This window comes from Antechinus flavipes, chromosome 4, assembly GCF_016432865.1.
Source record: "Antechinus flavipes isolate AdamAnt ecotype Samford, QLD, Australia chromosome 4, AdamAnt_v2, whole genome shotgun sequence".
Taxonomy (NCBI): domain Eukaryota; kingdom Metazoa; phylum Chordata; class Mammalia; order Dasyuromorphia; family Dasyuridae; genus Antechinus; species Antechinus flavipes.
The window spans coordinates 339,742,124-339,764,505 of record NC_067401.1 but is presented as its reverse complement, the minus strand read 5'-3'; the positions used below and the strand labels follow the sequence as shown (position 1 = coordinate 339,764,505).

At 34.7% G+C, this 22,382-nt stretch overlaps 1 protein-coding gene and 1 long non-coding RNA gene across 3 annotated transcripts in view; one reads left to right on the top strand and one right to left on the bottom strand.

Moving 5' to 3' along the window:
• LOC127562335 (uncharacterized) overlaps positions 1-22,382 on the bottom strand; it is a 70,878-nt gene that overhangs the window by 22,694 nt on the left and 25,802 nt on the right. The window lies entirely within an intron of this gene.
• The window catches only part of RMND1 (required for meiotic nuclear division 1 homolog), a 118,886-nt gene continuing 96,612 nt past the window's right edge, over positions 109-22,382 (top strand). The window contains exon 1 of one of the 2 annotated variants that reach the window (XM_051997945.1): positions 109-300. The gene's annotated coding sequence lies outside the window, so the exon portion shown is untranslated. Of the gene's footprint in view, positions 301-9,760; positions 9,774-22,382 lie in introns of those variants that run through there. The other variant, XM_051997950.1, reaches the window with a different exon arrangement.

Sequence of the window (22,382 nt, the reverse complement as noted above, 5' to 3'; positions counted from 1 at the left end):
TTTTGAATAAAGAAACTTTATTCAGCTTTATGGGAAATCAAACACCTGCAAGGCGCAGGCTCCGAGTCGGAACCTGAGGGCGGAGGGAATGAGGGGTAAGGGGAAAAGCTGTCACGTGAGCAGAACTCTAGATAAGGGAGTGCGCGCGTGAGGGCTTATAAAATTGGCAGGGCTAAATCGAAAGATGGGATGGGTCGGGTCTTTGGGAATGAGGTTTAGGAAATTGCAGGGGAGCCCTAGCTTTGCCTAGAAGGGAAGCTTCTAGTTGCCGCCATAGCGGTCTTCTCTCCATCGGTGGAGGTCTGTAACATCCGAGCCCCGGGCGGCCCCGCCCTTCTCCTGGCTGGGAGGAGTCTCTTCTCCTACACCGCAGGTGGAGGAGGTTGGACTTCTCTCTCCGCCTCCTGGGTCACTTAGATTTCCCCTCCTCTGCTGACCTCCGGGATTCAGTAAAGAAGTGAGTGCTTCTTGAGTCCCTGAAGCCCAAGATAAATAAAACCCTTTTCCCTGCCCCCGGAATTGAATGATCTGCTGGGGAGGTAACAGGTAAGGGTTCGGGGGAGAACCTGAAAGTCATCTCGTCCAAACCCACCTTCACCCTTCACCGAACTAAGGTTCGGAGACGTTAAGCGACTTGCCCAGAGTCATCCAGAGAATGGAAGAGCTTGGGTTCAAACTCACGCCGTAGGAACGTCATCTTCAGACCTGACCCTGATCACCTTCGTGATCCTTTAGGTGGATTTGGGTCTTTTTGAGAGGTATTGAAATGATTTGCCGCTTCTTTCTCCAGCTCATCTTACAGATGAGGAAGCTGAGGCACGCAGGTCACACAGCTAGAAAGTGTCTGAAGCCTGACCCTATCATTTACAGACAAGGAATTTTGAGACTCAAAGAATGGTATTAGGTGCTAGCCCAAAATTATACAGATTAAACACGGAGCAGAAAGATTTGAACTCAAAAGTCCTCACTCCGTTTTATGAAAAAATAGGCATAATAAAAATAGATACATAATCCAATGAGCTCAAGTGGTATCACCTTGAAGAATAAAGCTTATAATATTCTTTATGTAAAAGCAGCAGCCTGGTGCTTTAGTCACTTTCAACTTTTGAAGCCCATATTTCTAATAAAAAAGTTAAAAATCATGAAAACAAACCAGACATCCAAAAAAAAAAAAGAAGAACATTAATTAAATTTATTTTAACAATCATTATTCTAGGATCTCACCCTTAACAAGGGCATTAAATTTTCAGCTCTTCAAACATTCAGTTTATGTGAAAGGGCCTGAAGATAAAAAATCAAGTTCCTGCCTTTAAGGAATTTGTGTTTCTACTGATGGATATATTATAATTTAGGCACAGATAAGTAAACCCCAGATTGGGGAAGAGGAGCCCTATGGGGTGTAGGAGGCATTGAGGGGAGACTGGAATCAGAAAAGAGGTACTGTTGGTGACAAAAGTGAAAGAAGCCAAGATCCTAAGAGGTGAAGAAAAGAGTCACTCCCAGCAAAGGGGACTCCTTAGCAAATGCACAGAATGTGCAGTTCTACTATTCTATTAAGTTCTATTATTAAAATGCACAGAATCTGTAGTTCTACTATTAAGCTGACAGGCTAAATAAAATTGAGTAATATAAAATTATAAAAATATATAAAAATATAAAAAATTAAACCTAGGTTTTATAGCATGAAAGGTAGAGAACTAGACTGTGGAAGGCTTTTAAATATTAGCATGAAAAGTTTGGATTTTTCTTAATCCAGGAAACTTATTAAAGGTTATTAAATGTGTAGAAAGGACTAAGAAAAGGAAGAATGAAAGATAAATTCAGATTTCAAACTTGAGTGATTGGAAGTATAATGTTGCCATCTCAGAAACAGCCAGATTTGGAAGAAATGTGGATTTAAAGAACAAAGATAATAAGTTTAGCGTTAGACATATAACCATAGATTTAGAGCTAACAGGCATGTCAGAGGATGTTTACTCCATTCCCTGTTTTGTATAGTTGTGGAATTCAGTCCAAAAGAGTTTAAATGACATTCCCGAGGTCACTTGGGTATTAAATGGGAGAGTCAAGATTCACACTCAAGTCTTTAAATTTTATTTAGCACCTTTTTCACTGTACTATGTTGCTGGAGATGTAGTGGGATATCCTGTGAAATGTCTAGGAGATTACTGAAGATTTAACACTGGAATTCAAAATCAAAAGAATAGGATCACAAAATTTAGAGCTAAAGGAAACCTTCCTAGAAAGAAAAGATCATACAAGAAAGGAAACTAGATTAGGGCTGGGATAAGTGCGTATGCATTTAAGAGTGTGTGTGTGTGTGTGTGTGTGTGTGTACATTTATCTAAGTGTACATATAAAATATCTCAGAAAAGTATTAATGCAATTAATCTTATATGTGTGTTTGTGTGTTTTTGTGTCTGTACATTTGATAGAGTTAGGAATCAGAGAGACATTTTAAGTCTGATGTTAATGAGGGAAAAAAGGGGGGTACAAAGTATGAGAGGAGCAGAGATTAAAAACAGTCTTAGAGTTGTTGCTCTTATTTAATCATTTTCTGTTTGTGCTTTTAAATTTTCCTCTTTACTGAAGACATTCTGACTTTTGATAAAACCAAGTATGTTTTATAGCTCTAGATTATCTTTTAAGGGCCTTTTTGCTCTCAAATTTTTCTATGTGCCTGCATGTGGGACAAAATCATCTTTAGAAGTTATCTTCTGTCCATCTTCAGAAGAGTGAATCTTGACAGTCTAAAAAAGCAAGCCAAAAGAAGAATTGTAGAAAACAGGCCAGTTGCTTGAGCAAGTTAGTAGCTGTTCAGATAATGTAGCAGACTTCCCTAGAAGAGAATGGTTGTGACTTATATACCTTGAGGATTGTATGTGGAAAATTAAGTCCTGGTGGCAAATTTTTAGTCTTGCCATCTGTCAAATAAGCCATAATGTAGGGATTTTTTCAAATTATTTTTAAGTTTTTATATTATGGAAAGGTTCACAAAGAAGCCAGAAGATTGTATGTGAACAGCTAAAAGAAAATAGAATAAATGTAATAAAGTAGCAAGAGTTTAAAATTTTGTCTAAAAATAATAAATATAAGTATAATTATACATTCCAAAAATAAAAATTAGGATATAGAATTTTCTAATTTTTTAGTTATTTGAATTTATTAAATATATCAATGTGAAAATTTGTTAACCTAAAAATGTAAATTTGCTGGTCTAAAAGGTTTTTAATTTGGTATTCTTATTAGAAGCTATAAGGATTGAGCTAGCTCTCACTGTTTGATCTGATTATTGACAAAGCAAACTTAAAATTGTATTAAGACCTATTTTACAAGAATTTTAATGGAAAGGCGTATAGAGGGCCGAACTTTGGAGAAGTATACTTGAAAGAGAGATACTTGAAACAAGGTGTTAACTCAATGGAATTGATGAGATAATGGTTCTCTAGTTCACATATATATTTTGTACTTAGTACTAAAGTGATGCAATGGTCTCTAATTCACACATAATCAGTATGCTATAATGATGTAATTACAATAAAGTATATAAGGTCTAAGAAGGACTGGAAGATGGATATTCTGTCTTTGACCATCCTCGTGGTAGCTCTCCTGCCTACTACACTAGGAGAGGGAGACTGGCTGAGACTGTCAGACTGTCAGACTATCAGATTGTCCGACTGCTAGATGAGACTGGGTCAGACTGTGACATGTAAGGGTCCATTAGAGAGGCCAGGCAAACGCAATTAGGATATAAAACAGGCTCATGGCCTAGAGGCCCCAGGATGTGACTAGTTATGAGTACATGGGGACTTCCTTCATGGGCGGGACTTCTAGTGAGGGCAGGAATCCTAAATACTCTGAAATCTAGTCAGGAAGGGGAAGTTATCTCCATCTCTGATTGGCTTATGCCTGTGACCTCATGGACCCAATATAAACTCAGTGGAGGAGGAGCTCTTTTTCACCCTTTTTCATTTGGAGCTGGGCTTTGGGGAGAGATACTAAGAGAATGCAGGAGGTCATAGAGTGAGGTGTAAACCACGTGAATAAAGTCTAAGCTTGTCTGCTAGAATTCTCGGATGCTCTGTTGTGCTCAAAGTGCATCCATATGAGATAGCAGCCAGAGGATTTCTGAAGACCTCAGGAAGAGATAAAATTGATATTAATATTTACCAGAGATTTCTCTGACACCCTGGGAATTAGGAGAGACTGGTGGTAGCAAATGCAATGATAGCATGTTGCAGTGACAGACAAAAAATGTGTAAGAGACAATAAAGACTTTGGACTCCATTTTTGTCCATTCTTGTGGTGTTTATCCTACTGAGACTAAAGTCCTTCCAGAGGATCTCCAGAAAGCTAGCCTGAACATTACAAAGGGGAATCTCTGCAAGTGACTTGAACCAGAGAAATCTGAGCCTTAAAATATGATGAACTGATGAAATGGACAGTGAAAATAGATTACTAAGATAGGGATTGTGCCATCATCCTCTGTAAAGCCTGCCTGCTAAACAGGAGTTCCCTAAATCGCTCTTGTCAATGCATCAATCAGAATCTCTCTCCCTTCATTGTTTCCCATTATAAGCTCCATATTAAAAAACCTTTGATGAAATGTTTGTCATATCAGTTAGTGATTTATTGAAGAGAGTGCATCTCTCAAAGTGTAGCAGGGAAAGAATGAGAGAAAATATTATTTTGCACATACATCACTGGCCAATTCTTAAATTAAGATCAAAACTTTTTTTTCTTCTTTTAGGGCCTTGCCTCTGTAGAAGGTCAGTCAGTTAATCAGTCTATGAAAGATGGTGAGATTACAGCTAACTCTTTGGGAACATCATCCTTAATCTTGGACTAGGCATCGCTCAAATGGGATACAGGGAAGTGGAAACAGAATCAGGTTTAGGCAAGTTCTTACCCTCAAGGAGAACAACCCTGACTTTGTAATTTTCCATTAGAATTTAGGGTAACCCAATTCATAAAAAAAAAAAAAAAAAAACAACCAGAGAAGTTTGGGTAGAAATGGATTCATTTGTCCAGATTCCTGGAGGTGGCTGAATCTCATTATCAAGCCATGTTCTCAGGAGGGGTAGCTGAAGACTAGCCCTTTTCCTCATTAAATGTTCATGAATTAGTATTGATTTCTTCTATCAGAGGCCTTCCCTTTCATATTTCTTGAGTACTGAGAGAAACCTCTGACCACCAATTTACCAATTTTAAACCTGATCAATAAATTGATTATTATCCAGAAACTCTCTCAGGTTTTTCATTCATTTCATGTAATTGTAATATATGTGGTCATATATATATATATACCCTGCATAATGTTGCAGAACATAAGATATCTTTCACTTTCAGAACTAAGTGCATCACAATCAAAGTTCACCTTAACATTTTAAAACTCAACTAGCTTCCAACCAGTTACTAGAGAGAGAAGTTGTGAGAGGCAGCAGATTAATATATAGTGGAAATATGCCCCTTGTTCCAGAATACAACTATCATTTCCACATCGCAAGTTTTCCTATCATAGTTTCAATATATCACAGGTTGGCATAAGAAATTTTATGGAAGCCACAGATGACATACAAAAGCTAGCAGATGACACAAAAAAGTTTAGAAACTCAGAAATGTATAAAATATATGTTTAATATTATATGTCAGTTATTTTATCTTTTAATACCATATTAATTCAGAGTTCTTCTCTGGTACAAAGAGGACTAAAAATTTTTATGCAGATTTTCCAAATCAGGGGGGAACTGTACCCATGACCCCCATCATATAGAAGAAATAACTCAATATGATTCTGAAGGATCACTTTGGCCTGATCAGTATACTTAGCTACATGCCTATAAAACTGACAAATTGATTTTACTGGTTTTCCTTCCCTACAACAGGACAGGATTGCAGTTAATACTCGGGATATGAGCTTGTAGTGCTAGTTAAGTCTCTTACGGAACCAATCAAGGCACTTTAAGAATACATCCTTCTTCAATATGATATCCAAGTGTTGCATTTGACAGAGCTCTGGACTGAGATACAAGAAGACCTGAATTCAGAGCTAGTCTGAGATACTCTGTGTCCGGGGGCAAAACACTTAAACTTGGTTTCAGCTGCAAATTTTTTCAGCTGTAAAATGAGGATAAATAACAGCAAAGTAGTAAATGAGATGTCTGTAAAGCATCTAGTACACTCCCTGGCTTGTAACAGGCATCACATACTTAGTCCTTCTCTCCCTATGGGCTCCCTTCTGCCATTGCCTCTGCTCAGGATACCAATTTTACTCTGAATAGTGAGAGGATTAAGCCTTCACATGTGCTGTGTTTCTCATCTTCCATACCATTTCCACTTAGATGGGATCATGGATGAAACTTTTACAACAACAGCATTTCATCATAGCATCCCAGATGATTGAAGTTGGCTGTGCTACTTTGCAGAGACTTTTGTCTTTAATAAAAGTGCTATTCCCAAGAAAAGGAGCAGCCCCTCCATTCCAGAAGTTTCTTGTGTAATGCTGGAAAAACCAAGGCAAGATAGAGATTAAAGAGTTTTTAATATTTGATTTGAAAGGGAGAGATTTACTGGGACCAAATGGATCCATGATTTGGTCCCAGGGCTGAATGAAACTGTCGTTTCCAAGAATCCAGCATCCAGCCAGCATCCAGCCAGCATCCAGCAGCAATTCGAGTTCTCAATGACATATTTATACACAATAGCTAAACAAAGGCAAGGAGGTAGAGTCCAAACTCTGGTGAGTGGGAATCTCCAGACAGGAAACATCAATTTGGTTCTGACAGGTTGGGGGGTAAGACCATAAATTCTTACTAACTGGGAGTTAAAGTGTCTGGTTACAGACAGAAAGTCTAGATTTCCCCTTTTTGAGTTTACACATTACAATTTATAACTTTAGAGCAAATAACTCTGATTTATATCAGTCTTCATGAACCAGAAAGGGGTTTGCAACTAAGGGGATTTAGGTATAACAATTTAGGGACCAATTGGCAGGACCAATTAGGGAAACTGAGGCAGAACAATTGAGGGAAACTGAGTCAGGACAATAAAAGAGAACTATGGCACAACACTTGGATCTAGTTTTCAGGAGATCTTACCCATATGCAACCATTGTTGCATATGGTTCTACTTGACTCTTTTTTATTTGTTAATTCATTCATTTATTTATTATAGCTTTTTATTTTTCAAAATACATTCAGAGATAGTTTTCAACATTCATCCTTGCAAAACTTTGTGCCCAAATTTTTCTTCCTTCCTTCCTTCCCACCTCCCCCTCCTCCAAACAGCAAGTAATCCAATAGATATTATCTGGAATTCTTCTAAATATATTTTCACTTTTATTATGCATAAGAATCAATCAGATCAAAGGGGGGAAAATGAGAAAGGAAAACAACAAAAAAAGGTGAAAAATACCATGTTGTAATGCACATTACTTGTCTCTTTCTGACTCTTCCCTATAGTATCTCCTATTTTGAATAATGGATCAAAGAACCCTGAAAAACAAGTATAGCAGCACAAGATGATTCATGATGTCACCTTAGATCCCAAGTGAAATTGCATGTAAGAGCTATGAACTTTTAGCTATTTTCATTCAGATGATCCAGACCTACTAAAGGTTTTAGAGACAGCATTAGGAAGATCATCTGTTCTGTGGACCAGGATGTTTCTGGTCATCACAAATGTTTTATAGAAGACATCATTCTCCCACTGTTGTAAGAAGACTTTGATACTTTGGATTGTGCTGCTCCAGTGCTTGGGTAGTTTTAAGAATATTTTAGTAGTGGAAGTTCCCCAGGAAATTTTAAAAATCCCACCACCCGGAGGAAGGGCAACATAAAAAATTAGTATCTGTTTGGTATTGTGGAATAGGAATCATCTCTTCTTGGGCAGTTCCTTTGGTTCATTGAGGCGATTTTTCTTTCTCATCCTCTGTAATGTGAATCCCATTGCATTAAAAAGTTAAAGCCAGGTGCTTCACTTTTCTGTATAGCTGCCCTTTATACAAAAGCTTTTCAAGAATTGTTTGCAGTTTTGATTGTTCAAGAAAAGTCAAAAAATATCTTCTCTTTTATTTGCTACTTTTGATTTGTACTTTTAAAAAGCTAGTTTTTGGAAACTGAGTGCATGCCCATCAATTGGAGAATGGCTGAATAAATTGTGGTATATGAATATTATGGAATATTATTGTTCTGTAAGAAATAACAGCAGGATGATTTCAGAGAGGCCTGGAGGGACTTACATGAATTGATGCTGAGTGAAATGAGCAGGACCAGAAGATCACTATTTACTTCAACAACAATACTATATGATGATCAATTCTGATGGACGTGGCCCTCTTCAACAATGAGATGAACCAAATCAATTCCAATAGAGCAATAATGAACTGAACCAGCTATACCAAGGGAAAGAACTCTGGGAGATGACTATGAACCACTACATAGAATTCCCAAGCCCTCTATTTTTGTCCACCTGCATTTTTGATTTCCTCTATTTCAAAGTCCAATTCTTTTTATACAGCAAAATAACTGTTTGAACATGTATATGTATGTGTGTGTGTGTGTGTGTGTGTGTGTGCATATATATATATATATATATATATATACATATATATATATATATATATGGTATTTAACTTATACTTTAAGATATTTAACATGTATTAGTCAACTTGCCATCTGGGGGAAGGGGTGGGGGGAAAGAAGGAAAAAGTTGGAACAAAAGGATTTTAACTGTCAATGCTGAAAAATTACCTATGCATATATCTTGTAAATAAAAAGCTAAAATAATTTTAAAAAAAGAAAAATATTTTTAAAAATAAAATAAAAAGCTAGTCTTAATCATGTTTTATATTCAAAAAAATATTTGTTGTATTTTGAACCTGGAATCTATTTAAACTTTGGCATATAATTGTAAATGAAGATGGAATCTAAGCTTATTGAAGGCAGGAACTTTTATTTTTGTCCATGTGTTTTCAGTTCCTGGTATATAACTAGTTTTGATTTAATAATATTGTTTCCTTGTTTGAACACTTAAAGTAATAAATTTGAACTCATATATGTAATCTTTTGGATTCCACTTGAGTGCTCTGTTCTGCCTTCAGAATTTTACACATCTCTAAAAAAGAACAATTTTTGTTATACTGTATATGTCACCAGATGTCTCCTCAATTATAATATGAGTTTCTCAAGTGTAGGGAGAATGGTTTTGCCTTTCTTACTAATAAGTGCTTGTTGACTGTTAAAACTCTGAAATTTTGTTTGTTTAGTTTTGTATGCTGTTATTCAAGTTAAACTACTCCAAGATCTGGGCAAATCTCCCTGCATTTTAGCAAAAATATGTTAGTGCCAAAGTCTCCCTAGAGTTCTTCGTCCAGCACTAAACCACTAAAGTTATTTGAAAAGACAATATGCAGGACTCTGACAATAAATCGAAACTTGGGTTTATGCTTTTCTGAAACAACAACTGGTGATTTGAAATGTTCACTTCCTGGACACATCAACTGGAAAGTGTCAGCTGCAAACATATCTCAGTTGAAAACTGTGTTCCTCAGAGTTGAAGAAATGAATGTTCCATCCCTGAAATCTTCTGGTATTTCTAGGGAAATGAATCACAAACTAAGACTACTGTATACTAAGTGGCCTATGAAAATATTGAAGAGGCATTATTCATCTACACCAACTGAAAAATTAGAAGTTCAGCAAATCAAGAGATCACTAAAAGCATCAAGGACCAAATAACTATCCAAGGTTAACCTACTCTCATCTGTAAATGAGGTAAAGTTCATATTGTCACTGAATTTTGTTTAATGATAAGCATGCATTCTAGTTAGCTGTGAATATAATACTGTATCTCTACCCTGGTATTTGAGAATCAGCAAGTTAAAATGATTTAAGACCTTTGACATGACTAAAGGAAATCAATTCCTAATGTTTTAACTGTTAATAATACAGGTAAGAATGCAATCTAAGTAAGTGTACCATGGATAAAAAAAATTTTATATATTAGCCATAGAACACTTCAGAGCTTGAAACATTCTGAAAGGACCCTTAATTGATGGCCTCAAGAAGGCTCCTTCCAGCTCTAAATCTAAAGTTCTTTAAGTCTGTGATCCCTGGTGTATGTGTATTCCATATCCCCAGAGATATGAATACAGAATTCAAAGAAATTCTAAAAAAACAGGGGAATTGAAGACCATTTACCTACTAATACATTGTTACATGTCATCTTTCTATACTTAATGATTTCATAATTAATATTTTAGATAGAAAAATATTTAATAACATCAAAATGTTCTCACAAAAAAACCTTTTTGGTCAGGTAGGACATAAGGATTTTATGGAAGACAGTTTCAGGAAATGGCTGCCTTACACTATATTATACAGTATCCTTTAAAAGACAATAATATTACTTATATGACAAAATCCAGTCAGCCAAAAGGTTTATAGGAAAAAACTCATCTGAATTTAGAGTTTCACTGTCAAAATGTATATTTTGTATTTTAGATTCATCCATACTAGAAACAGGAGCAAGATCTGGCCATATAAAGTGGGAAAGTAATAGGAATACCAATCATTTCTTGAATTACGATATTCAGGGCTTTTTTTCATTTTGATTTTTGGGAGGCCAATAAATGATTCTCAGATTCTCTCCAAACTCTGTTATGCAGGTCAGTTGTTTTTTATTGAACAGGTTTCAGGCATTTGAAATTTTCTGTATATTTTAATAGTACTTATTGTATCACTAAATTATTGAGCTTTTTTTCCTTGTATTTTTTTTTTTTTTTTTGCAGTGTATCTATTGTTTGCTATGGTTTTTCATCTCTCCTTTGGAATTTTTTATTACAAGCTCTACTGTAATTTTTTTAATTTTTTCAATTCTTAGACTTTTCAAGCCTTGGAAGTTCCTGTAGCCATTTCATTTTCTTTTCCAGAGTTAAAGAAATATTTATTATTATTCTTTTTTCCTGGGTCTTATTCTGAGATTATCATAGAGTCAAGTTATTTATTCTTGTTTTAATAACAAATGACAAGTGCAGTCAGATAAAAATTATTTAAGGTTATTAATCACATGGAATTCTGTATTAATAACTTACAATTGCATAGTGCTTTATAGCTTATATAGCATTGTCCCGTACATTTAATATTTGATTCTTAGAGACTGTGAGACCAGTGGGACAGAGCTTATCTTCATTTTATAAGAAAACAAACTTAGAGACATTATGACTTATTCAGTGCTGCTAAGTAAAAAATTTAGATTTGCCCCTATCCCTTAGGATACCATGATCAATGTTGTTTTTTTTTAATTTTCCCACCTCTAATCTGCACATTATTATTCCTCTGCAAAATTCTGACTACTATTATCCATTTTAAAAAGTAATTGACTTAAAAAAACTACCTTCTGCTCAATAAATTAAATGGAATTCAATATTAAGTACTTGCTGAGGATAAAAAGAAAGGTAAAAATACCCCTGCTGTCATGAATTCATAATCTAATAGGAGAGACAACATGCAAACAATTAGGTATAAACAACATGTGTATATTGGAGAAATTGGACATAGGCTTAGAAGGAGTTTTGGAGTGGGATAGAGAGGGAAGAGTGAAACTTCAATTGCAGGCAGTTGGAGAGATGTAAGATCAGATTCCTGTTCTCATATACTCTGCCTCCTTAATTGCAACTCTGTCATTACCAGGCCAGATTTACTTAAAGCTTAAGTTCTGCTGATTATTAAGAGGCAGAGATATAAAAAGAAAAGTGAAAAAGATGTAGGCATTCTAATAGTTCACAAGCCCATTATAAATCTGTAGTATGGCAGGAACCCATGCTTCTCATTGATAAACACTTGTGAACATATGAACTGATCTGCAGACTTACTCTATTTGCCATTGTTAATTTGGTTCTTTGGAATGCAGTGAAACAGATTTGTTTTTGCAGGGAGTATGAATATAAATATCCCAGAGAGAACGACTACTCACAAAAAAGGTTGTAGGATGGGGAGATGGGGAGGGATGGTCTGTCAATTGTTTATAGAATAAATCCGATAAGATTATTCTCCATTTTATGTGGGATAAAAGACAGACTTTCTTGTATGTGAAAAAAAAGTAAAGGAAAAAATCCACAATATCATGTGAAATATCACAGGAAGACATTAGTGCCACAGGAAATGATAATGGATCAAACAATTTTTCTACAAGATTTTGCTGTGCTAAAATAAATTTTATTTTCTATTAACAAGATTAATGTGGAAATAGTCAGTAAACATTGTGCCTGCTATTTGCCATGTACTGGCTCTAGGGATTTTTTTTTTTTTAAAGGTAAAAGATAGACCCTGCCCTTATGGTAATGAGGAGTTCACTATCTAATGGGGGAAACAACATGCGAATAACTATGAACAAACAAACTTTATATACAGGATCAATGGAAATAATCAACAGAAAAAAGATATTAGAATTTAGGGGAATTGGGAAAGACTTACTGTTGAAAGTGAGATTTTAGCTGGGATTTCATGGAAATCATGGGTGGAAAAGAGGAAGCAATGCTATGCTGGATATGTCTTATCATCCTTTTTAACCTAAATCACTAGCTTTCTCTGTTTTCTGAATACCATAAAATGAGAGGAAAAAATAAAGTTTAGTAAGTCGTAAGTTTGCAAATGAAATAAATTTTCAATAATATATTGTAGAAAAAAGAGGAAAAATTCAGGTAATATTTTATAATGGGATAAAGAAGAACATGTTTTCTTTGATGATAGAACATTGATACTTCGAGATTTCTGTTTTCATTTAGGTAATGCTTTTATATATATATATATATATATATATAATATATATATATATATATAATATATATATATATGTATTTTTTTTTTTAATGTGGCTTTAAAGTGTACTGTAACTTTACTTTTTCATAACTGTCTAGCGCCACCTTCTGGAACATGTTGTTTTTGGCCAGAAATTCATACAGAATTTGCCTTTTGCAAAAAATATTACTGATAGATCTTGATTTATCCATTTCTTGATGGGCTTGGCACATTCATTCTGAAGCAAGATAGTGATGAGTAATAGTCATCCTTATATCCAATATCTGCAATCAATTTTCAACAAAAATCAATCATCATAAAAATTTCCAGTAAAAGCCTTGAATGAAACCGGGAAATTCATAAATTTAATGCTACACATAGAAGAAACAGTTCAAAGATAAATATCCTACTAAAATAAAACTAGAGATTTTTTTTGTTTTGTTTTTTGAAGGCAATTTAGAGATTAAGTGACTTGCCCAGGGTCATATAGTAACAGAATGTTGAAGTTAGATTTGAACTCAGGCTCTCCTCACATCCAGGGACATTGCTCTACCCTCTGTACCTTCAAGCTCTCCCCCATGTTGTTTTATCAAATTACTTTTTATTTATATTTTCCAACATCTGCATTTTCTATTTTATTTCTCCCTCTTCTTCCAGAAAGATAGCCTTTGTAATTTAAAAAAAAAAAAGAAGAAGGAAAAAATGCTGCAATACTAACCAATATTGAAAAAATCTGGGGGCAGCTATGTGGCACAGTGTATAGAGCACCAGCTCTAAAGTCAGGAGGACCTGAGTTCAAATCTGTTCTCAGACAGTTAACACTTTCTAGCTGTGTGACCCTGGGCAAGTCACTTAACCCCAAGTGCCTCAGGAAAAAAAAAGAAAGAAAAAAAAAATCTGTTATTATCTGCAGTGTTCCATATCCATATCCACCCCACCTCCATGCCCCCTCAAAAAAAGAAAAGAAGGAAGTGACTTTTCATGAGATAAGACATGTTTAAGCCTAACTTAGGAGTACTTATTTGGTGAGATAATGCTCTTACCACTAAAATAAGTCATGAGGCAGAGATGGCCTGGCTGGCAGTAAGTACAGCAACATTTTTCATTTTTATGTAATTTTCCCTTAATTGTCAGGCAATAACAGGGACTGGACATCTGTCTGTGTGCTTACTTCACCACTACCCCCGGTATTTCAGTCTTCTTTCTTTGAAATTGAAAATTAAATCAACATCATCTTGTTCCTAATTGGGAGCCCATGAGTCAAGTGAGCTAGCATTTATTAAGGACCTGCTATATGCCAGGCACAGTGCTAAACGCTGGAGATAGCAAGAAAGGCAGAAACCAGTAATTTTTCAAGGAAATCATAGACTAATTTCATTTACATAATGAAATAAGTGCAATCTAAAAAAAGTGTAAGTAAAAGATTATGTTGCAAAGGTGTGTTCATCACATTCTTTAGCAAACAAGAAGTAGAAATGCTTCCTTCTAGCTTTATTGTGTATTCATGTGATTTTAAAAAGAAAAGAGAAAAAATATTTTCCATCTTTAAGCAAAAAGTACATTCTTGCCAGTATAGACAGACGGTCAAATTTAAGGAGTAGAATTCATTATTTGCCACTGGTTAAAGTGACCATCAGTACATATTCCTTTACCCTTTTATCTCCAGCATCTCTTTCCTTTCTCCACTATGGTAAGGATGCTAAGTTATTATTACCTTAAGAACACATCAGAACTCGAAAACTCGAAATTATTCACACTCTCTGTAATAGGCTACTTTGGGTTTTTATAACATAACTAATTTTCTCTTTTATCTCCAACAGGTGTAGTTAACTTAATGGTTTGTTGTTGTTTTTGCTTCTGTTGATCACAAGCCCTGCAAGGTAAGATAATCAAATGTCCTGTGAAATGTTTCTTGTTACTTTTGGGTATTTGATAAAAACCACTTCCTTTACTTGGCACACCAAAAAGAATCTGTGAGCTATCTATAATACGCATTATATTTACATGTAAATATATTTTTCTCATGTTTTTTGATTGTTTATATTGAGAATATTAAGTGTCATTGGTCAGTTCTTCCACCGATGTGAACTTCTTGGCAGTTGGAAAAGAATCTCACATTGAGAATACCAGATAATACCACATTTGAGAATAACAGAAAAATTAATTCTTATGTTGTTCATTCATTTTAGTCATATCCAATTGCTCATGATCTCCCTGCTTTGGATTTCACCATTTCCTTCTCCAGCTCATTTTACAGATGAGGAAACTGAAGCAAATAGGATTAAGTTATTTGCCCAGGATCACACAGTTAATTAGTGTCTCAGGACTTATTTGAATTCAGTTCTTCCTCACTCCAGGCCCAGCACTCTGGTCTCTGTGTTACCTAACTGCCCAAAGTCAATTGTGAGAAGTTGGAAAGACTTCTTTACTCCCTGTATTTCCTCATTCCTGCCTTAAGTCTGTGGCAGTTTTTTAGACCTGATTGGTGTCATTCTGTGTTTCTGGGATCTAATATGATTTACTTTTTTTTTTTTTAACTTTTATTTTTCAAGAATTTTCATGACTATGGGTTAGTAAGAATGGTGACACTATGGCATTCTCATTTATTAATATGGAAAAAATATTGTGGTAATTGTTTGATCCAGAGATCCCACTAGTTGGTATATGTTCCATTGAGGTCAAAGACAATGAAAAAATAATTACTTTCAATGTAAATATTCATAGCAACATTTTTTGTGGCAGAAAAGAACGTGAAACACAGTAGATTTCCATTGATTGGGGAACAACTAAATAAATTATGATATATGAATATAAGAAATGTACACCAGAAGAAGACATGAACAAGAATTCAGAGAAGCATGGGAAAATTTGTAAACTGACAGACAGTGAAATAAGCAGAACTCATAAAACATTGTAATATAAAACATAAAATAATGACAGCAACAACTCAAGACTGAATACGATGTGGTTATAATGACTAAGCATAGGCCCTAGAAAAGAAAGGCCAAAATGCATTTCACCCTTTTCTTTGCAGAGATAAGAGACAGTGGGATAGGGAATAGTATATATAATGTTATATTCACATGATGTTGATTAATTTTATTAAACTGCCCTTTTTCTTTTTTTATTCTTTGTTGCTGAGGAAGTACATTTTCATAAATATTAAGGTATTATGAAAAAATAACAAAAATGTTTAAATTACACACACACACATATGTATATATATAATATATATATAAAATCTGGAAATATATTGAAAAAACAAAAATAGTAATATAATTTCAACATGAATAAAAAGACACTTCATGTTTTTAAGGGAATTAGATCAATGCAATTAGACTTATTTCTTTGAAGATTCTATTTATAAAAGTACATTTTAATGAAAATAAATTTTAATCTCTTCCTTTAAATTATTATTCTTTTTTTTGGGGGGGGGGATTTAATTATTAAGAATAAGAAACTTTAAACTACTTTGTAAATTTTTTTTTTAAAGAAACATGCATATTTCTTAACATACATCATTACAGGAATATATCCTTATAGGAATTCTTTAAAAAACTAGGTGATTTTTAAAACCCTTTGTCTACTTTTCTAGCACTTACCCCTATAGTTATAGAAGTAGAAAAAAAGCCACACAAAGACTTGGATCATTTTTTTCTTCTTCTTGTGGCTTTGCAAGATCCTAGAATATATCATTTGGTAGCTAACCTTTCAGCATCTCTATACTTAGCTGGTCATCAGTAGCCTATGCCTAATACTATACTTGCTGCTTTATTAATGTGGTACAACCTGCCTTATGCTTTGCTAATGTACAACAGAATAGCATAAAATAGATTATATCTTGCCTACAGGTATTTGGAAAAACAGGTTTAAATTAAGATGTTGAGAAAGTGATGGGACACTTTTATTGAGATTTTAAGTAGGACTAAAGGTCACTTGTAAGATGTAGATGTAGCTGTCATTTCAGTTTCAGCTGAAAGATATAATGAATCTTCTGTAGATTATATTAAGGGCATATTTGATAAAAATATGAGAAAGGAATAGGGAGTGTTCAGAGTTTTCTGGAATAGGGCACATCTTTATATAACTAACTAACAGTTATATAACTGACTGAAAGGCATAATGAATATCTAACCCTAATGTGTTGGATTATCGTTCATTAGCCATCAAAAAAGCTGAGGCATTTTTCTCAATAAAGCAATTTATAGCTGTTTGTTGACAGGGAATGTCTCAAGTATATATTAAGGTCATATACAATTTCTTGATAAATGACTCTTCAATGAAATCTAGCCTCTGAACAGAGTCTGATGAATGAAACTATTCTCCAGCTCAAGATAAATTAGAAGGACTTCAAGAAATTTCGTCTCACTGGGATGAAAGGGGTGTGCAACCCAGCCCAGATGGCATTTGGGAAAGCCAGTGAGAGGGTCATAATCACAACAGATCAAGAACTGAAATCCTCAGTCTTTGAGCAGAACAGACCATTGGAGCAGCCTCAGTTCAGAAGGCAAATTGCCAGATTAGCAAACCAAGTTGTTTCCTGCAGAGAGCAGGTAGGACTATGCCCCATTGTGAGCAAGATACCAAACACAAGGAGCCCCCATGCTCAAAACTTCATGGGAAGCTTGGAACAGCACCTCCAGGAGCAGAGTTTGACCATAAAAAGAACAAAAGGGGGAGAGAGAAGTTAAGAAAATAAGCAAAAAAACAAAAAGAACCCTAACCATAGAAAGCTATTAGGGTGACAGGGAACACCAAAATATCAACTCAGACAAGGACAAAATGTCCACAGGGGAACTCTCAAAGAGTGATATGAATTGGTCTCAAGTCTGAAGAGGCTTCTTGGAAGTGCTCATAAGATATTTTAAAAGGCAAATCAAAGAAGAAAAAATGAGGTAGAAGAAAAAAATGAGAAAAGAAATAAGGTATGCAAAAGAGAGTCAACAGCTTGGAAAAGGAAGGGGGAAAAAACTGACTGAAGAAAACAGTTCCTTAAAAAATACAATTGGCCAAATGCAAAAAATTCCATTGAAGAAAACACTCTGAGAAGTAGAATTAATCAAATGGAAAAAAGATTTGCAAAAACTAGCTGAAGAAAATCACACTAAAAATTAGCAAAGGGCAAATGGAAGCTAATGACTCAGACATTGAGAATCAGTCAAATTTTTTTAAAAATGAAAAAAAATGGAAGAAAATGTAAAATACCTCATTAGAAAAACAATCCACCTGAAAAATAGATCTAGGAAAGACAATTTTAAAATTATTGATCTACCTGAAAGGGCACGACTAAAAAAAAGAGCCTGGATAGACTGATCAAGAGATCATCAAGAAAAGCTACCCTGATATACTAGGACCAGAAGGAGAAATAGTCATTGAAAGAATCCATAGATTTTTCTCATCCAGAGAGAAATCCTACAAGGAAAACCCCAAGAAACAATGTTGCAAAACTCCAGTATTATAATCTCAAGGAAAAAATACCCCAAGCTACCAGACAAAAACAATTGAAGTATCAAGGAGCAACAGTCAGGATTACCCAGTATTTGACAGCTTTCACAATAAAGGATCAGAGTGCCTGGCTATTGGGAAAAAAAAAAAAAAACTAAACAACTAAAATTTGATCTTCAAACACAGGACTCAACAGAAGCATAGAAAGGTAAACAAGGGGAAAATATATATTTAAAGGTTAAACTGTTTATATCCCTAGATGGGAAACTGATATCTGATAAATTACTGTAAAGTGATCTTATGATAATCACATAAAGTATAAAAATAGGAAAACATGTGTTGTATTTTCATAAGTTTTGCTGCTTATCATTGAAAATTTCCTAGAAGAGATTCATAATCTTAAACTTTTTAAAATAATAGATTTTTATTTTCAAAATACATGCAAAAGATAGTTTTCAGCATTCACCCTTGCAAAAAATTTTTTCATTCCCTTCCCCCACCTCCTCCCCTAAACAGCAAGCAATCCAATACATGTTAAATTTTTTAACATGTGTCATGAAATCAATTTCAGAATGATATTTTAAATGCGTAAAATAAAACATATAGATTACAACAAGGAAAACAATTATATTGAAAGTTATCATAAATTTTTTTAAAAAGTAAAAGTTTCTGAACTCCAAGCTTCAATGAAGACAGAAAATCCTGGTTCATAAGAACCAGTGACTGAGCAGGTATTGTATTCTTCATTGTAACCCTAATAGCTGCTGCTGCTTTTTTTAATGTCATTTCTTTATGTCACTGGGTATTGCCATCATGGATCATATTGGTGAAATCTAGGCTTCATTGCTTCTGAATGGGAGAGTTGAACAAGCCCATTACTTCAAGAATTCATTCTCCCACATTTGGTCCCTCAGGAGGGTTTGACCTTGCTTGTTGTTTTTTGTTCTGTTTTTGTTCTCTTTGAGGTTTATTTTTTCCCCTCTAGTGTTTCATGTCAGGTTTCTCACTTCCTTAAGGTTCAACACTGTCCAATTGCAGCCCTGAAGATTCACTAGAAAGTACTTAGGACCTGGCCAGCAAGGGGTGTAATAAGAGGATATTCCTACCAGCATTCCCTTTTTATAGGAGCTGGGTTAATTCTTTTTCTTAAAAGATATTGAAACCATGCTCAAAATGTAATTGATTCAAGGGCCCAAATGTCCAGGCCGTTAACATTACTTCTTCATTGTCTGGGTACATGAAGAGATTTATCTTCTTCCTGATGATTCATTGGCAAGACCACCATGGTCATGTCAGGCACTCTGCTGAATCAACTCGATGTCCTTACTAACTATTCTGATTGAGTATCCTTTGCCTGCTGGATCCAAATAAATCTATTTCTTAATTATTGGATGGTTGATTTAGTTCTAATAATGATGACTACTGAACCTGATCTCTTTTTTGCCACCCTCATTCTCTTTCCAGTACAATAGTTATCTATTGCCCCAGACAAATATAAGCTCCTTTAGGGCAGAGACTTTAATATTGATCTTTGTTGTAACACCCTGTAGTAATGATTTAGCAAATATTTCTCAAATTTAATTGTCCTGTGAACTTAAGACTTAAACTTTGGAAATCACCTTATCTTCCATTGATGACAGACCAGCTGTGTTAAGGTCTTGCTCTGAAATGACCCTTCTGGCCAGTGATTCATTATAGGTACAGAACAAATCAAACACTGGTCATATAACAGATACAGGACGCCTTCCTCAAATCTATTTAGCACAAAAAAATTAGAGCCTACATATCGTAGCCTTACCCAGCCCCTCTCTTTTCTGCAAGGTTATAAGGGGAAAGATAATAAAAGTAGGACATTCCCAGGTCCACCACTGAAGGGGGAAAGAAAGAAGGGGATAAAACATTAAACTCCTATTATATACTAGTCTGCAGTTCTGAGTGCTTTACAAATATTACCTCATATTCCCAGGAAAGGCCTTTGTACTTCACTCCTGCATCTCTTTTATTTGTCTGTTCTTTGGACATCCTTGTATTACACCCCTGACTTTGTGTGTTTAATTCTTTAGAAGTTGTGATTCTGCCAGCTCTGAGTTCTGCATTCACAATGAGTAGATAGAAATGATGAAAAAACAGTATCTGAAGAGGTATTTTTTGTGGCTCCAGAAGTTTTTTGAGGCATTATTTAAAGTTATTTGGAGGGTAACTTTTTAGCACTCAGGCAAATCCCTGCATTTTCTCCACCATCATGGATCCTTACTCAAGAAAATAATTCTTGGAGGAGGATTCTGGGAAGATGGTGGAGTATGTCAGTAAATTTCAAACTCTCCATATTTTCCCTACAAACAGGACTGATTCAGGCCTCAGGGCAAAGATAGACTACTGAAAAAAGAAGAGTTGGGGCAGAAGAGAGGTCTTCCTGGTAGAACCCAAGAAAAACTGAAGAAGTTCACCCACCTCAGGGCTAGCTCCACAGAAACACCAAATGGGAAGCTGGGTTGGGCTGAAGCCTCAGCAGGAACCACAGAAACTTTCAACCCCAGATAGTGGGATGAGTCAGGGGTGTGAGTCTGGGAAGACAGAGGGAACCTCACCTGATCAGGAATACCAGGCCCAGCTGTGCTGCAGAGATGCTACTTGGATGAGAAGGACCCTCTGGAGACTAATTAGAGGCTGCTATAAAATACTATTTTCGAAAGAGGGAATGAAAGATATTTCTTCCCTTCATAACTATTCTCTACAATGGACACAAATGAAAAGGTGAAGAATTAATTATTTCCTTAAATTTCACTTTACAGTGGGGTTAAACTTGCATTTTCAGTAAGCCACAAATAGCATGACTGATATTCTCAGTTAATAATTGAAAATTTTCTATGTTCTTCAGCTAATTTCATTCATCTAGTGGCCAAGGCCCTATAATTTGATGTTGATGAGGAACTTTTTTTTCTTATCTTTTTTTATTCCTTTTATTTTTTATTTATAAATATTTATCTTCCCCTTCCTACTCCCTGACTAAAAGAAAAAAATGTTCTTGTAACAAATATGCATAATCAAAACAAATTCCTACGTTTGTCATGTTCACAAATGTATGTCTCATTCTGCATCTGAAATCATCACTTCATTGTCAGTTGATTCATCATCATCCTTTGGAATCATGACTGGACATAGAGTTCTTCAATCTTTCAAAGTTGTTTGTCTTTTATAATATTTTGTCATATATATTATTCTTTTGGCTCTTTGACTATGTATTACTTCATACAAGTCTTTTCAGAATTTTCTGAAACCATCTCTTTCATTATTTCTTACAACATGGAGTGTTCCTTTTCATATATATCTATATACATAAATATGCATGTATGTATATATACATCTTAATCTGTTTAGCTATACCCCAATTAATTGATATCCCCTTAATTTTTAGTTTGCCACTACAAGATCTATATATATTTTTGTACATATGGGTCTTTTTTGATTGAGGAATTTCCTACCTTGTGGTCAAGTAATTTATTTAAATCCTTCTAAGAAAACTCAAGTACTTCCTTTATATATAAATTTTAAAACTGATTTAAAATCAAATACAAAGCATCAATCAACACTCTTAAAAAAAATACTGAAAAGCCAATGTCATTTTTGTTTTTAGCTTTAATTTGCCCTGAACTTGGAAATATTGTAAGCATCAAATAATTTTAAATTACTAAAAGGAGAACATCATTTATTTCTTTAACTATTCAAAAGTAAATTTCAGAAAGAACTAGGAAGAAAAGGAAGTACAGAATTGAAGAGCCCAATTTCTCAGCCATTCCAACCCAAAACAAATTTAATTTTAAGAACAGCTGTAAAAAATTAATGCTGCTTTCAGATTATTTCATCAGTAATTGTTTTCCAGGTCTTTAGGGACCAATGCTAAAACTTCTCAAAAAAATAAAAAAATAGGACAATTTGCCAAAATCTTCACTTGAAAATTATGATTTACTGTCAAGTTCAAAAGCAATTTCTTTTTTCAAAATAAGGAGGAAATCAACTCCATTTGAGTGAACAGATACTTATTCTAAATGTTCTTTTAATCCTTCGAAGTTGGGGGCGGGGGAGACAAAGGGAAGAGGGGTGGAGTGTGGGATTTGCCTGACCCTCTTTTAGACATGCCTT